Source organism: Talpa occidentalis, unplaced genomic scaffold, assembly GCF_014898055.3.
Source record: "Talpa occidentalis isolate TD23 unplaced genomic scaffold, MPIMG_talOcc4v2.1 talOcc4.12, whole genome shotgun sequence".
NCBI lineage: Eukaryota > Metazoa > Chordata > Mammalia > Eulipotyphla > Talpidae > Talpa > Talpa occidentalis.
This window is the reverse complement of record NW_023601212.1, coordinates 5,442,931-5,460,243: the sequence shown is the minus strand read 5'-3', so window position 1 is coordinate 5,460,243 and position 17,313 is coordinate 5,442,931. Positions and strand designations below refer to the sequence as shown.

Sequence of the window (17,313 nt, the reverse complement as noted above, 5' to 3'; positions counted from 1 at the left end):
GAGCCCAGAGAGCTTCTCTCTTTCCAGAGATATTAAGCCAAGTTCTCACACCCCTGCATTAGTCTCCACTTGGGATGTTTATCCATCCACCCTCCAGCCTCCCTCTCACTTGTCCATCTACCCATCCATCCATCCATCCACCTGCCCGTTCATCTGCCCTTCTGCCTTTCATCTTTCTGGAAATAAGCAGCAGGTGCAAAGGCCCTGAGGCAGGACCAATTTTTGAATGTGGCAAGATCAGTAAGCAAGGTGGTGCAGCGGGAGCAGAGGGAGACGGGGGGAGGGCGGGTTATGCGGGCCCTGGGGAGGAACCTGGGTTATTTTTTCCACTTTGTATGATGAAAGATTTCAAACTTATAGAAAGTTGACAGAACCTACGGTGAACACGTATATACCCACCACCATTCCCATTTCCTCCCATTTGGTCTTGTGCATCAATTCATCCCTTGCTCACGCAGTAATCCTCCCTATTTTACTGAACGTGCTTCAAAATCAGCAGCAGGCATCACACATCACCCCTAAATATTTCAGCATGCCAATCATTAAGGTTCAATATTTGCTTATTGGTTTTTTCCCTTTCAAGGTAAAATTTACTAGTGCAAAATGCATGAATCTCAAGTGTTCGTTTTTTTTTTTTTTGACAAATGTGTAACCAACCTCCTACCACCAACACTCCTGTTCCTCTACAAAGGCCCCGACACCCCTTTCACTGCATCTCTCGGGTCCAAAGTTACGCTCCTCCAGTGTTCAACCGTGAAGCCCTGAGCCTCCTCCTTGTGGGTTTTCCTGGAGGCCTGGTTACATAAGCACAGCAGACCCGCTGGCCGCTGACACCTGCCCTCAGCCTCCAGTCCCCTGCCTCGCCCTCCCAGGCCGGGGTCCACACTGCAGTCCAGCCTCTCAGCACAGGGCTGGGCCCAGGGCCAAAACCCACGCATCAGCATAACAAAAGACGCTCCCCGTGGCTCTCTTCACTTAGGAAATGCAAAGATTTTAAAAGTCCAGTGCCAGCCAGGAACGTGCCAGCCAGGAAGGGCGAAGACCAAGTACATCTTATAAGTGACGCTCTCACGAGTCAGATACAGAAAATAAGAGTCCTGAGTCTGAGTGAGTAGCTGAGCCAGAACCCTGAGGGGGTGTCAGGGCAGGAGCTGGGGTGACTGCTGGACAGACAGCAGGGGGCAGCCTCAGCTACCCCACAGACATGGGGGAGGCGGGGGCTCCCCAGTCACAGCCTGGGGTGGGGTTGGGGATGCCCACAGAACTGTCCAGCATCAGCATGTGGCTGATGTTATCCACGGAACGTATGGAAGCCCCCAGGGAAGGGGCAGACGCGGGAGTAGCCAGGACCTGCGGGAGGAGGCCCAGCATCTGGGCATCTGGGCAGCCACTGGCACGGCTGGCAGCTTCGCCCTTGGACTCTGAGTAAAGGGCAACAGCCTGTGATCGCGGAGCGAGCAGACAGAGGCTGTCCACAGGGCAGAGGCACGTGCCCAGCTGACATTCCTGGCCCCACCCACACACAGCCTTCCAGCCAGAGTGGTGCCCTCAGAAGGATGGCTCCAGCCTCCTCCTCAGGGCCTCCCCTCACAGACCCCACCCCGGTGTGGATGGGAGTGGGCCGCCACCCTGGGGACGCCCCCAGTCATCCTGAGCTGCGGTCAGAACCCAGAGTCCAGGTCCCCAGCCCCATGTTCTCGCCGCCACTCAAGAGTGACCAGACTGGGTCCAGCGCAGCCCCAGTGCTCGTGAGGGGAGGGCGAACACGGCGGAACGCCATCCTGTCGTCCTAGGTTGCGGCCTAAATCCTCCGTCTCAAAGCCCACCAGCCTCTGCCTGACGCTGTCCCCGCCGCACCCTCTGACCCCACACAGCCCGGCCTTCGCAAGTCTGTTCTCTGCCCAGAGCGCCGTGGCGGGTGCTGATGACACACGGCGGGGAAAGTGGGCAACGTTTCCACCCGCATACGGCTCACAGGCCTTCCTGGCCTGGCCCGCACACTCCTGGGAGCGCGTTAAAGCCAGTGTCACTTCTTCCTCGAGGCACCTCTTGATGGGCTCTACTTTCAGTTCAGTTCGGGTGCCCTCCCTGGCCCTCCCTGGCCCTCCCTGGCCCTCCCTCCGTGTGACCTTGGGAGCTGGCCAGGCAGTTCCAAGTGGGGGAGGTAAGAGCACCTCCCAGACCAGAGCCCTCCAAGGTGGTTCGGGACCGACACGCCGTGAACAGAGGTCTGTGCCCTGGAAGTCTCACCCTCTCTCTACCCTGCCCCTGTGCCCCGCCTCCTTCACCCCTGGATAAAGGAGGCAGGCTTGAGAACAGAACCGGGTCTGGAGCCGGCCACGGGCTGGAATCCTGGCACCAGGGCTACCCGGCCTGGAGTCTCCATTTTTTTTTTTTTTACCTACCTATTGGGACGGGCACCCTCCTGGCAAGGTGGTCAAGTTAGAGAGACCCCTCGTGTGGGGGGCCGAGCAGAGCGGCGCTCGGAGGCTCAGGCAGGACGGTAACAGCGCCCTCCTGACTGGTGAGGCCCAAACTGCTTCCCCGGCCCCGTCTCCCAAGGGACAGGGAATCTGGGCAGCATGCCTCAGTTTTTGTTTTCTCTCTTTTGAACCCCAGCTGCCCCCCTCAGTCCCCATGCCACTCTGTCTCCCTGGGTCTCAGCTGTCCCATCTGAAAAATGGGCACAACGTGGGGGCGGGGCTTGCCAGTTTGCAGATGCTGCTGCCGGCAGAGCAACTGGTTCGATTCCTGCCTCATCCACCTACCAATCCTATGCTCTTGGTCAGGTGAGCTGCCTTCTCTGTACCTCAGTTTTCTCATCTGTCCAGTGGGAATAACATCCCCTTCCACGTGGGGCGGGAATGGAGCCCAGGAGAGGCGCGCTGAGAAGACAACAGGAGGAGATCTCAGCCAGCTGGGGCGGGTGAGGCGCAGTCTGGAGAGGAGGGGCGCGCTGGCCTATGGGAGGGTCTGGGGGACTCTTCCAGGAGGCCTCCTCACCTCCCCTCTCGGCCTTCCCTGAGAGCTACCAGGGGCTCAGGCTGGGCTGAGCCCAGACAGCCGAGGGGTCCCTTGGAGAACTGCCCAGCAGGCGGCAGTCCGGCCAGCTTTTATTCTCTGTCGCCCCCAGCCTCGCCCTGCCCCCAGCTTGGCCTCTCTCCCAGCCCTGCCCCTGCCACCTGGGAGCCAGACTGATAATCCTTCTTAGTGGCTAAAAATATCCTGGGACTGGAGGAAGAGCGAGGTTAGAGCTCTGCTGACATGGGGCCAGGGATGAGGAGAGGATCGTGGCCTCCCCTCCCCCCGGAATCCGGATGAGCACACGAGCACTCCTGATAGCCGCTGCTCCCCTGAGCCAGACCCCCGGTGCGGCGCAGCAGAGCAGGGCCCTGCACACAGGTTCTTTTTGTTGTGTCTTAAAATCTAGCCGGAAATGTAGGACTTACCCAGGTTGTGAAAAAGGAACAAAATTCAGATCCCAGATGTCTGGACTGCTGGGGACACGCACGCACGCACGCACCCGGCACACTCGGGCCTGGCCCACTGCCTGGGGTCACCTGACTCCTGCGGCTGGAGCCGAGGAGCACATGATGTGCCAGGCAGGGGTTATTTGCAGATAACCACAGCAGCCCTGGCTGGGCCCAGCTGTCCCTCCAGACGGCCCTGGCTGCCCCTCACTTGGCTCCTTTGAGCAGGTCACCACGGCGGGCTAATGACCAGGGCTACAGCTGGCCCTCGGGACCATCGTGCTGCTCCCCAGTCCGGGGTTTGGCCTCCTCCAGCCTCTCACAGTCACGCAGCACCTCCCGGTTCCGTCAACAGTGGGCTGCACAGACCCAATACCCGCTTTGCCACATACGCAGGCATAGTTAGGTAATTACTCTCCGTGATGTTCCCACAATGACAAGATCACACCACAGCACACTTGTGCGAACATACCCTTCCCTCACACTCTGACCCTGCTGCTACAGGCTCTACTCCCACCAGCTCAATTCCCTGCAAGGGCTGCCGCAGGCCTGGCTCCTTCCTGCGCCAGGGCCTTTGAATGTGCCGTTTCCCCATCACAGCCTGTGTCTAGCTTGGTCTCATCACTCATATCCCAGCTCAAATGCTGCCTCCTCAGAGAAACCTTCTTAGGCCACCGCCAGAGAAGGCCATGGCTTCATTCCACCTCACCCTGTTCATCTCTTCAGCCCTGTTCTGCCTCTTGATGCTTTCTTGTCTGCCTCACTCCAAGGCATAAGCCACATGGAGGCAAGAATGCTGTTTAGTCCCCGCTGTGTCCTTCAGCCGGGCCTGGCACCACATCAATGGCCAACTAACTGTTTGCTAAGTGGACGAATGAGTGACTGTAAAACAAGCCATGAGCAGGTATGTGGATGTGAGAACTTTCGTTCAGGTGGTGGAACTTCCTAGAAATTAAAGAAATCACCCCCTTTAGCAGTCAAGGACATCTTGATGCCTGTGAAGTAGGTTCCTTGTCCACCTACTTTGGAGCTGAGATGACAGAGGCTCAGAGTAGGAGGCAGCTCAAAAAGCCACACTGGATGCAGGTGACCCACTCAGCCGAGGAGGGGCCAGTGCTGGAGGTCACAGGCTGGGAGGGCACCTCCCACCAGCAGGCTCTGCTGATGCTGCCCCAGGCCACAAGTTCCTACTCCTACTCCTAAGGGAGTGTCCCCAGCTACCCCCAGCCAGCAGCGCCTCCTCAGTCTGCTCTTCAACCTCCACCTACTCACCTGGCTGCATCTGCTCAGAATCATTCTTGGTAACCGCCCCCACTTCCCATTTGCCAAATAAAAGGCCCCCCAGGCAGGCCATGGAGCTGGCTGGGCCTGGGGCTGGCTGCCACCCGCCCTCCAGAATCTGCAGCTCTACTTCTGCCCCCCCCCCACCCCCACCCCGCACTGTCCTTCATCCAAGTATGGGGGTTCACAAAAATCTTCCCTCCAGTGGTCCAGCCTCCAGGTCTTTGCATCAGCTGTGCCAACTTCTGGACCTGCTCCTCCCTCTCCCACCCACAGGGCCAGTTCCTACCAGTCTGGGATCAGATTAAATTTCCCTACTTAAGAGACCTTCCCTGCACTTCCCACCTTCAGCAGAGCCCCCTCCCCACCCCTCCCCCCAGGGCCTCTGCAGTTTTTCCAGTTCTGGATCCTCCCAAGCACCTTAGGTACAGGCTGGCTCCATCTCCCTTTGCACAGAGAGGGCCAGGCCAGAGAGAGACCTCTGTGGCCCCTAGTATCACCGTGTGTGTGTGTGTGTGTGTGTGTGTGTGTGTGTGTGTGTGTGTGTTGGAGTGGAAGGAGGCACTTAGGGAGGTGTCAAGAGAGGGAAGAGAGAGGATCAGGTATCTGAAAGTTTGAGGGGGTAAATGACCAGTCCCAAGGTGGAGGGGAAAGTTGTTGGGTGGGAGGATCTGATTGTTACCTGCACAGGGATTGATTAAGCACACAGGTGAGAATGTAAGAGGCATTCACTTGAACTATTACAATTAAAAAAAAACAAAAATGGTATCATCAAGACACAAGATACCACTTGTTTAAAGTGTGTGATTCAATGCATTCTGACATATGTACATAGCTGTGAAATCATCACCTCAAACAAGATAATAAAAATACCCATCATTTCCTGAAATGAGTCCACAGTGGTTAATTGCTTGGTAAATTTCCTTGTGCTCCTTACTCCCTCTCTATCTCCTGGTAAACCCTGGAAGCAACCCTGATGTTTGTTCTATAGCTGGGGATCCGAAACCCCAGGATTCTATACTATGAAATATTACATAAGAGATTAAAAGGAACAGGAAGATACAATATGGATGAACGTTGAGGACATTATACTCAGTGAAATAAGCCAGTCTATAAAAGGGTGGATACTGGACTCGGACAATCCACTTACAGGGGGGTCTGGAGAGTCATCAGCACCATAGAGACAGGAAGGAGAAGGTGAGTGCCAGGGCTGGGAGGGGATGAGGAGTTAGCGTTGAATCTCAGTCAGGAAGAGAAGAAACTTCTGCAGACAGCTGTATTCACTTCACGGTGTAACTAAGCCATGTTCAATAGTGCACTTAAAAATGGTTAAGATGCTACATTTTAAGTTACGTGTATTTTATCACGATTAAAAATTTAAATTTTTTAAAGATTATTTATTTATACAAGCACTAGGTACAGTCAGAAGGGCGGGAGGGTGAGAGAATTCGCCAGAGTGGGGAACAGAACAGGCAGACAGATGAAATACACTGCTGAGGGGAGCAGCGGGCGGCAGGAGAGGTCTGTTGCGCCATGTGGGACCCTCGCCAGTGGCCAGGAATCAAACTGGCACTGCAGAGGCTGCGGGCAGCTTCGCAGCCCAGCGCTCAACCGCTCTGCCACCAGGGGAGGCCCAAAAATTTTAATTTTTTTTGTAAAATATTAACAAAGTCGGGATTGGGGGAGAGAAGGAAAGCCATACTCTCTGACACAGAGGGCCATTGAGCTAAAAAAATAAAAGCAACATGTAGAGAAACACCGATGACCTGACATGCAAATTGCACAAACGAAATCACTTCTGCTTTGGTAATTGTAGAGTTAGCAGCCATCAGACCAACTTTCCAGAGATGATGATGATGTCTGGACTGCAAAGAAAAAACAATTACCTGAATTTGTTGCTTTGATGTTGCAATGTCCAATGTAGTAGCCACTAGCCATATCTATCTATTCAAAATCGAATTAAAAACAATGCAAAATTCAACTTTTCAGTGGCACTAGGATCATTTCTGTAGTTAGTCACAAGAGATTTGTGGCTATCATACCAAGCAGTGCATCACTGCAGAAAGTTCTGCTGGGTGGTACTATGTAAAAGAGTGACCCAAATAGGCAGAAATTTGACAAGAGTCTATCACTGAAAGAAGGAAACTGCACAAGGTGTTGACAGTTTTTATTGCAACACCTTGAAAATGTGTTCACTGGAGGTAGCAGCTAGCTTGAAAAACGAGAAGACAGAGCCCAGAGAGGCTGCAACAGTTTAGCAATGAGATAGAACAAGTAGGAAAGAGTCAGAAATAGGAAGCTCTAAATTCTACACAACCACTGCAAGGCTCTTGCTAACCCTTGAACCATGAATGGGCAGGGCAGACTCCAACCAGCACAGCTATGGCTGAAAGAATGATACTGACCCAACAGAATCTCTGGCCTTAAATATTTTTCAACTGACATTTTAAAAAAATATTTAAAACAAACCAACAAATATCAAGCAAATTTTTTTACATGAGAATCTCACTGAATTAGATACCACTTACTCAAAATTTGTAATAAGAAAAGAGACATACGAACAGACCTATAAGAGTGAGAACAAAGCATGTAGATCTTTTGTTCCTGTCCACCAGAGTAGGCTCTGTATAAGCAGAAGGAAATAAGAGAGTGAAACTGAGATTTCACCAACCACCCACCACAAGGAAGTAGACTTTGAAGCTTGATTCCAGACTGGTTCATTGCTTGATAAAAAATAAATTAAGAAACAAATCAATTATCTTCTGAGCAATACAACAGAATCCAGAGTCCTGCAACATATCTTGTGCAATGTCCAGAATATAGTCCAAAATTACTTGACATATGAAGAAACAGAAAAGCATGACTCATCCTCAAGAAGAAGAATGGGGACCGACCCTAATTAGGTGACTCAGATTTTGGAATGAACAGATAAGGACTTTGAAGCTGCTATTACATGTATTTTCAAGGATGTGAAGAAAAATTAGCTTCAAATGAATGAAAAATAAGAAACTTCAGCAGAGAAGTGAAAAATGTAAAAATGAACCACATGAAAATTCTAAAATGGGAAAATATAATATTTGAGATAAAAATGTCACATGTGGGCTTGATAGCAAATCAGAGGTGACAGTCAATACATTTGGAGATAGATAATTGCAAACATCCAAACTGAAGAGAAGAAAAAAATTAAGACTATAAAAACATACATCTGGGAATGGAAAATGGAGATAGTTGCACAACATTGTGAACATAATGCTTCTGATTTCACGTTAAAAATGGTTAAAATGGTAAAATTTTATGTTATATATTTTGCTACAATTAAAAAAAATAGATGGTCTCAGTAACTTTTGAGGCAATACCAAAAGATCTAACATGCATGTAATTGGAGAGCCAAAGAAGAAAGAAGAGATTCTCACAGAATAATATTTGAAGAGACATTACCAAAGGGTTTCTGTGCTTGTCCAGGGCGACATATGTGCATATAAACATGCAGAAAAATGGTGTAAGGACATCTGCCACACTTTTTCTTTTTTTTTTTAAAAGAGATATTTATTTTTATACAAGAACCAGGGTACAGCCCAGATGCGCGGGAGGGTGAGAAGATTCACCAGAGACAGAGCAGAACACAGAACAGGCAGACTGACGAAATACACTGCTGAGGGGAGCAGCGGGCGCGACAGGAGAGGTCTGCTGCGCCATATGGGACGCTCGCCTGCCGGCCAGGATTGAACCAGCACTGCAGAGGCTGTGGACAGCTTCACAGCGCGGCGCTCAACCGCCTGCGCCACGAGGGAGGCCCCATACTCCACACTTTGGAGTGTTCTTGATATCAGGAAATCGGGTGGAGGGGAGAGCTGGTCAGTTTGTTTTGTGTTTTACTGATTTTTATGAGGAGTGCACTTGAAGTTGACTACATCTTTTTTTTAATATGAGGTAAAACACAGATAAAATTTATCATCTTAACCATCATTATGTGTACTGTTTGGGGGTTTTCAGTACAGTCATAATGTTGTGCAACTATTTCTATAACCTCCACCCATCTACAGAACATCTTTCATCTTGCAAAACTAAAACTCCGTCTCCATTAAACTCTATCTCCTCAGTCCCTAGCACCCACCATCCACTTCCTGTCTCTGTAAGATGGACTCCCCTCGGGGTTTCTTGGGAGGGAACACACAGCTTGTGTCCTTTTGTGTCTCGCTTATTTCACTGAGCACCAAGCCCTCGAGGTCCATCCAGGTTGTGGGCAGTGTCATACTTCCCTTCCTTTTAAGGTTGACTATTCCAGTGTATACATAAATTAAGGGTAATTTTTTTAAGTAGAAAATTATATTAGTACAAGAGAAAGGGTTTCCACTAAAGGGGTGGCTGATAGGAGGAATTGGGGGAAGAGGGCACTGGGAACATTTCTGGCTGGCAATGTGCTCCCTAGTACCCAGCTCACCATTTAAGAATGCCACGAATCCAGGGTAGAGGAAAAGGTGGCATCCAGCTTGCACTCTGATGCCTCCCTCCACCATCTTTCCTGCTGTAACACCTCCTGCCTCTCCCACCAGCTGGCTGCCGGGCTCTGAGGCTACCCTCTGGTGATAGTGTTCACCGAGGCCCATTCATGAGGGCCAAGTAGTAGCAAAAGTCAGTTTTCTGGGACAGCGGACCTTGCCTACATCCATCACGGGGGTTGCCTAATGTACTGGTAATCAATGGTTTTGGTGCCATGCCAACAGTTACCCACAGACGCCACATGGCAGGCCCTGCTCCAACTGCCCCACTGTCCTGCCTCAGTGCTGTTACTACCCACTTTTCACAGGTGACCTGGGTCTGGAGACACTGAGTCACCTCCCTAGGATCGCATATCTGGGAAATGCCGAGGCTGGAGTTTGACCTTGGCTGTCCACCACTCGGCAGGTGGACGGGGGCTCTCAGACCCTCAGCCCATCAGGAGCAGCCTCGGTCTTCTTGGAAAGCAGGACTCGCTATGCTGGTGCCTGCACCGAGCCCCAGGGCCCTCACTACTTTGGCTTTTGCTTGGGCCAACAGGGTGTCCCCTTCCACCCCAGCCCCAGTTCAATGCCAGGGACTGATTGCCTGGGCATGGCTCTGTAACCTGCTAGCAGCCTGTGCCCTCGTCCGTCTCCTTCCCAGGACAGTGGCACCCTGCCTCCCCTTCTCTCACTGCCTCTAGTCTGGGCTGCCTTTCCTCCCTGGTGGCCCTAATTCATACCAGTCCTGCATCCTCTTGTGCCATCTGCTCTCTCGAAATCTCACCCACCCAGAAACTGTAATCAGTGCACATGTACTGCAGTCCCCAGGTCTCTCGCGCCCAAACCGAAGCTGCTCATCCAGTGTCACCCGGCTAGGCCCTCCCCAGACATGTCGCCCTCCTCCCCCGAGCATGCTTTCTCCTGTGGCAGCTTCCTGGTCAAGGTCCTACCACCCACCCAGTCCTTTGGGACAAGGACCCAGGAGTCGTCCCAGACCCCTCCTCAGCTGAACACTCAGCTCCTCTCCAACTCCTGCAATGCCTCTATTCTGTAAGCACCACGAGGCCCTCCTCTGCTGGACGCCCACTGGCTTCTGTCTCATTCATTGTGGCTGCCTCTCCCTTGGTATCCCTGCCTCACAGTTCAGCCCAGCTGACTCCCTCCACCCAGGACTCTAACGCACAAATCATATCCTCAGCTATAGATCTCGCAAGGGCCCTCACAGAGCCAGCACGAAGCATTCCAAGCATGCCTCTGGACCTTTGCACATGCTGTTCCCCTGCCGGTTGTGCCCTCTCTCTGCCCACCAAACCAGTTCCAGTTCTTCACTCTGCTCTCCAGAAAGCCTGGCCAGGTGCCCTGGAGCTGGCTTAGGGGTCCCTCCCCAGGGCTTCCCATATTCCCCTCTTAGAACTTTCATTTCCCCTCCCCACTAGCCTGATGATGGGGCCTGGCCTCATGTCTCCTCTCCTGGCACCCCACACGACAGGTGCCCGGAGCTGCCCTTAGTGGACGGCTGGAAGAAGGCTGGGCGGAGGCCCTCATTCTCACCATGACAGCCAGGACGCTGAGGACAACTCGGTGCGTCTCACAACCCAGCACAGCACCCCCCACCCCAAGCCTGCCCCTGGGTGGTCTCGCACCCCCCATCTACTGTACAGGCTCCCTTCCCCCTTCTCCTTATTCCTTCTTTTTTTAATTCTGAAGAAACTTTTTCCTCCTCCCCTTACAGAGAAAGCCCACATGGCATCACGTGCAGACAGTGGCCATAAAACAAACACAATGAAAACAAAACCACATTCAGGCCCAGCCAGTACCTGACGCTGGCGAGGCTGCCAGCTGAGGCCGAGCCTTCCTTGTTCAGGGGCAGCGGCTGCGCCTGTCACTTGGGCCTTAAAGACACAGCGGCAGGGGCCGTGGGTGTGACAGGCTCCAGGCCCTGGGAACCCTCTCAGCGGGCGGCCCTTGCGATGCTGCCAGGACGCGGGAAGTGTTGCCCTAAGAGGTCGCAGGGTGGCACGGGCAGGGTGGCACGGGTGTGTGGGAGGTGGTAGGGGCAGGACAGGGCTGGGCAGGGCCATCTTCAGGGGTGGGGGTAAAGGATGTTGGGGTGGGAGGCCTGTTCTGGGAACTCTCTGGGCAGGAATTTGGGGCACACAGCTCAGGGGCGGGTAGGGATAAGAGCCCTCTTGGGGAAATCCAGGTGTGGGGCTCAGAGACTAGAGGCCGGAGAGGTGGTTACATGTGAGAGTGAGGAGGGGTGACAGGAGGGACACAGCGCAAGAGCCCTGGGGCCCTCGGCCTGCAGGCAGGTCCATGCTCTCCCATTTGGTGTGTCCCCAAACACCAGCGCTAGCTGGGTACCACGGCGAGCTAAGAACGTCAGGGTGTGTAGGCCTGGGTGGATCTGCTTCTGCAGCATCTTCTGTGGAACTGAGTCACCACCCAGCTCCTGCCTACCTGCCCAGGTAGGGTGGAGAGTCCCTGTGCAGACACACGTGAGCGCTGGCCCTGGTGGGTGGATGCCAGGGCCAGGTTGTGACTCCAAACCCAACGTGGCTGGTGCAGAGCAGGACGCTGAGGCATCTGTGGGCCCTTTAAGGGCCAGAGGTGTTTGTGTAACTGGAGGGGAAGCACTTCCTCTCAATGATAGCTGAGGGGCAGTCCCTCCTCTTCAGGCCAGGTGCAGGGGGAAGCCAGCTCCACCCCAGGCTCCCTGCATGCCAGGCCTGGCATCCCTCACCCCTCACGTTGGCGGCCTTTGTGGTCTGGCCCTGCCACCACGGCTGCGAGGCTCCCTGCGTGCTCAACCCCTGTAGCCAGGCAGCGCCTGACACAGACACGGTTTGCAACCAGGGGCGGTGCTCAGAGCCCCAGAGAAACATCTCTCCAGGCAATCCCAATGCCAGGTCTATGGGGCTGTGCCCTCCACCTGAGCCCCTATTCTCGGCCCTCCTAACCTTCAAGGAAGCAGCTTGTCTTTCATGCTCCCAGGAGGGACCCCAGCACTGGCCTAGGGGCCTTGTTTTGCTGGGATTACTGCCGCCTTCTAACTACCCAGGGGCCATCTGCCCAGCAGACAAGGGCCGGGGAGGGCAGCGGGAGGGCAGCACCAGCAGGGGTCCAGTCTCAGCTGTGACTGTGTTCACTCTCAGCACATTTCTGGAAAATTCTAGGAATATGTGGGAAAGTAAAAACGTCCCATTTTAGGGTCTCTCACTGGCCCCTAATTCCTTCCAGTCTCCCGACAGACCCAGGGAGCTACAGCAGGTGCCCAACTCAGGTGTGTCAGCACCTCACAGCTGGGGAAACAGAGGCACAGGGCGGCCCCAGGGCACAAAGTAGGACGTGAGAGCTGGGATTGAGCCCAAGCCTGCTCGGCTCTTGAGCGGCTGCCAGGTGCACCCCCCTTTCTGGCCACGTGGCTTCTCAGGGGCGTCTGGAGGGTGTGGCACATTCACAGACATTTGCTCTGTGTGCCGGGGACCTGCCCGGGGTCCGGCAGGAAACAGGCTGGATAAGGATGCCCGCTCTGGTGGCGCTGAGGTGCTGGGCAGGGCGTGGGAGGATGTGGTTGCGGGTTTTTAAAAAAAGATTTATTTTTTTATTTAGGCACACAATAACTGCGGTGTGGGACAGAGGTGTGGGGGGTGAGAGGATTCCCCAGAGACAGAGTGGGGAGCAGAACAGGCAGATCTACCGAAATCCACTGCTGAGGGGAGCCGCGCCATGTGGGTCGCTCCCTGGCTGGGATCAAACTCAGGCCGCAGTGGCTGGCAATGGCTCGACAGTGCTGAGACTTAACCCCTGCGCCACCAGGGAGGCCCAGCATGGCTGCAGTTTTAAAGAGGAAGGTCGGCAGGCCTCCCCGAGCAGGACACCTGCACAGCAGGGGTGAGGCAGCCCCCACACTCTAGGCAGAGAACAGAGAGAAAGGCCCCAGGCACGCACCAGGGCTAGACAGAGGGGCAGCGGGAGGCAGCCCAGCCTTCTTTAGGCCTCTTAGCCCCTCAGATACAGAGATGACCCAGAGGCATTTCCACTCTTCCTGCCGCCACCTGTCACCTCTCCCGCGCCACCTCTCAGAACAACCCCGCCCTGCTTATCCGACTCCTTTGCCCCAGTTGCGGCCCCCCTGTGCCTGCCAGGATCATCTCGCAGCTGAGCCCCGGCCCCTTGGGCCGGTCCCTTAGGTACAGATGCAGGCTGTTGGGCCACACTGTCCTGGCTCAGCAGAACCTGTGAGCTCGGCTCCAGCATCCCAGCGTCCACGCCCCCTCAGTGAAGCCTCTGCCATGGGAAGAGTTGGGAGCACACCTGGGTCAGTGAGGGGGCGGGGGGTGGAGAGGGCCATCCAATCCTTGTCCACTTGGGGTACAGGGAGGGAGGATCAAGTCCTTTCTCTTCCACCTGGAGAGAGACAGCAGACAGGTGGCAGGGCCGCTTTCAAAACACGCCTGCCCAGAGGCCACAAGGCCTGTCTGCCACCCCTGCAAGCCTCAGGGCTCCTGCTCCTGGCTGGGTACATCCTGCTCCAACACCCAGTTCTGGGCCTGCCCTCCCGCACCCTCCCCACCCCCCTCAGGGTTGCTGCATCTTCCTGAGAACATCCTGCTCCAATACCTAAGCCCTGCTCTGCCTGGCTGCTCCCCAGCTCCAGCCCCAGGTCAGCTGGGCAGCACATGTGCAGAAGGGGAGAGCATTGCCCCCCGGGGTGCCCTATCTCCGTCTCTGCCCCTCTCTGGTTCTCAGTGCACTCTGCTCCGGCCACGCCGCCTCCACTGCGTAGAATGCTCTTCTCCGGATGGCTGCCTGGCCATCCGTGGGTCTCATCTCCCTCGCAACCCTCTCTCCCAGAACACTAGCTCCATGGCGGGGGGCGGGGTGGTGCTGGGCAGGGAGCTGCTGAGACTTTTGCTCTCAGCTAGTTCCCAGTGCCTCTCAGTGCAGGCACTCCAGAGAGGCGTGTTGGATGAGTGCTGAATTCTCACCGAATGAGTAAATGACAGGTGGACAGGGGTAGAAGGCAGGTGGAATCAGTCATAAGGCAGAGGGGTTCCCCAGGGTGCAGCTGGCAGGAAATCGGTCCCTCCTCAGATACACAGTCATCAGACTCTGGGGCAAAATATGGTCTCGGAAGCACAGGAGGTGTGGGGAGAGAGCCGAGCAACTGCTGGTTCGGGATGGGAACTGGTGTGCCAGCATCCTATTAACAAAGGTATTAAGTCCAGACTGAGGGAGGAGAAAGGCCTCCTCTGAGTGACTCGGATCAAAGCCAGGCTACCCAATTGTAACGGCTTGGGCCCTGGATGGGACAGGGAGATGGAAGGGCAGCGAGTAGTGAGATGCCTGCCACTGGCTTACTCACGCAGGGGCTTCAAACACATGGCTGCCCTCCCCCTTCTTCCTGAAGCCCTGGCTCCCTGGGCTTCTGGCTTGCCACCCTCTCCGGCTTTCCACCCTTCCATCCTCTCCCCACTTCAGGATCTAGGACTAAGTCCTGAGCTCCAGCTCGCTGCTCTGAAGCCTGCCCTGCACCTCCCCTCCACCTGGTGTCTAGCGGCACGGCCATTTCCAAGGCTGGAATCAGGCTGCTGACTTGCACCTGAACCTGCTCCCAGTCGCGGCTACTCCATCCTCCTGCTTCACGTCCATGCAGGATCCACTCCCTTCTCACCGGCCCTGCCCCTGCCCGCTCCAGCCCCATCCCTGCATATCTGGACAGTGCAAGGGAGCAGGGGCCTCACGCTGACCCCTGGCCCCTGCCCTCGCCCCCCTCCCCCACCTCAGGGTTTATCCACTGACCTCAATAATGCCCAAACACCCTGGTTTGGCTCTGCCTATCCCCACCCGCCCCCTTCCCCTGGCCTCACAATTCCTCCATGGCTACTGGCAGCGCCTGTGGCTTCTCCCTTCCACATCTTTGCTAGCTGGTCACTTGCTGGCCTCTCTGTTCATTACATCCTTAATGGTCCTCAGTAACCCAGCCAGGGTCACCTTCCTCAGGAGGCCCTCCAGGACTACTCCCCAGGTGGAACCAAGCCACTTGCACGACTCTCTCCCGCCCCCACCCCCGCCCCCAGGCATCACCTTTGTTTTACCAGGTGCTCATTACCCTCGCTCACCTCTGAAAGATGACTGCTATTATGTCCATTTTACAGGTTAAAAAACCCAAGCAGAAGTGGGTGAAGTCACTAGCTTGAGGGCACTGAACTCAAACAGGCAGGACAGGTCAGAGGCAGCCTCCAAAGAGCAGGAAAAGGGACAGCCTGTGGTGCCCAGATAAAAGAGGCGCGTGCCCCAAAGTGTCTGCTTTCCTGTGGGCATCTTGGGTGTGGGGGTGAACACTAGCCTGCTCCCCTTTGCCAACTACAATCATTCCAGCGGCTTCTGTGCACACTCCCGGCCAGGCACGGTGCCAACCAAACACTTTGTAAGCCTGACTCACTCCATCTGCAGATGGTGCTGGGTCTAGGGGGGCACAGCAGGCGCCACTCCCAAGTCTCAGGGCAGGAGATGGAGGCTTGTGGGCGCTTAACTCCTATCAGAGCTGGAGCCCGCCCCACCTGCAGGCCCAGGGCTGCCCGGGGTCTGCCTCTCCTAGCCCAGGCTGCCTTTGATCCGAACAACAGTCCCGGGGCTAGGTCTCACCAACCCATTTTACAGATGGACGGACCAAAGCCCGGAAAGCATCCCCTGGGGCCACGAGGCCAGTTCAGCCGCCCTGGCTCCAGCCCGCGTTGCAGTCCGCATCTCCTCAAGTGTGTCATCTCCTCAAGTGCCTCGGCCAGGAGATGCGCAAGGCGGTCAAGGAGAGTCCCAGCGGATGCCTCCCCCTGCAGCCTGGGTTCGCCACCCCAGGTGTGCTGAGCTTGGCTTCCCATACCCGCCCCCACCTGGATTCAGAGCAGCTGTTCCCGGAAGGGGCTGAGTTGAGCCGGGGCTGCTGGGGGCTTCCGACAACTCCAAACTCCAGAACCCCATGGTGCCATGAAACAGATCGGGGTGCCCGCGGGGGCCAGCGGGGCCCCTGAGAGGGCACTGGAACCTCCGCGGGGCTGGGTGTCGGGTCTGCAGGGACCTCCCCATCAGTGGCTGCAAGTCCCCGTCATCACAACACCCCCTGCCTCAGCTCTCCCAGCAAGGAAAGGCCCCGCCGCACCCCAGCTGGCCCTGCCAGAACCCCCACGTACCCCCCACGTACCCTCCTCCGCCGCGGAGGGGCAAAGCGATGACGCGCCCCGGGGAGGGGGAAGCCCCAGCACCCCAGCAGCGCCCCTTCTAGTGGATCCCATCGGCAGCCTGGCCTGGCGCCCATCTCTCCTGCCCGCGGCAGCTACGGGCTCTTCTCAGGACACCAGCAGCCACGTCACTCCTGCCCCAGGACTCCCGTGGTCCCCCGACTTGAGAAGGGACCCCGCACGCCTCGCCACCGTGGGGGCCGGCGCGGCCCAGCCGGGGCTTGGCCGAGATTCCCCCCCCCGCCCCGCCCCCCCCCCCGGTCTCCGGTCAGCTCTGCCCCCCCCGCGGCCCTCGGGATTCCCCGTCTGCGGCCTCAGGCGCCCGGGCGGGGGGTCCAGGGCGGCGGACGCCACCGCTCCGAGCGCCCCCGCCCGCCCCAGGCCCCGGCGCGGTCCTCGCCGGCGGGAAGGGTCCGGCTGCTCATTGTGGGGCCGCCACCCCGCCCGCCGGGCTCCGAGCTGGCCCGGGGCATCCCCAGCCCCGGCGCGTCGGCGGCCCCGCGGGGAAGGACCCAGCCCCGCCGCGGCCGCCACGCGGGCCCCCGGGTCACGCCGCCGCCCTCCACCCGCCGGGGCGCCGGCCCTGGGGGCGCGGGGCTCTCCGGGGGTGGCCGGGGCCGGGGACCAGCCGGGGAGCCCCGGGAGGCCGGGCCGGAGGGCGATGGGGGCCGCAGCGCCGCGCTCGGGGGCCGCGCCGGGGCCGCGCCGGGCGCCATGGCCGCGGGGCGGGGCGGGGGCCCGGCGGGGGGCGCCCCGGGCGGCGCGCGGGGCGCGGGGTCTGCCTACCTGGGGCGCCGGCAGCCGGGAGCGCGAGGGCAGCGGCGGGCGGGGGACAGCGCG

The 17,313-nt window shown here is 56.7% G+C and overlaps 2 protein-coding genes across 11 annotated transcripts in view; both read right to left on the bottom strand.

The window, feature by feature from the left end:
* HNRNPM (heterogeneous nuclear ribonucleoprotein M) overlaps window positions 1–17,313 on the bottom strand; it is a 263,350-nt gene that overhangs the window by 151,359 nt on the left and 94,678 nt on the right. The gene's annotated exons all lie outside the window — the stretch shown is intronic.
* CERS4 (ceramide synthase 4) overlaps window positions 1–17,313 on the bottom strand; it is a 27,587-nt gene extending 10,274 nt beyond the window's left edge. Inside the window, exon 1 of one of the 3 annotated variants that reach the window (XM_037504847.2) lies at window positions 17,260–17,313. The gene's annotated coding sequence lies outside the window, so the exon portion shown is untranslated. The other 2 variants (XM_037504848.2, XM_054692996.1) reach the window with 2 other exon arrangements.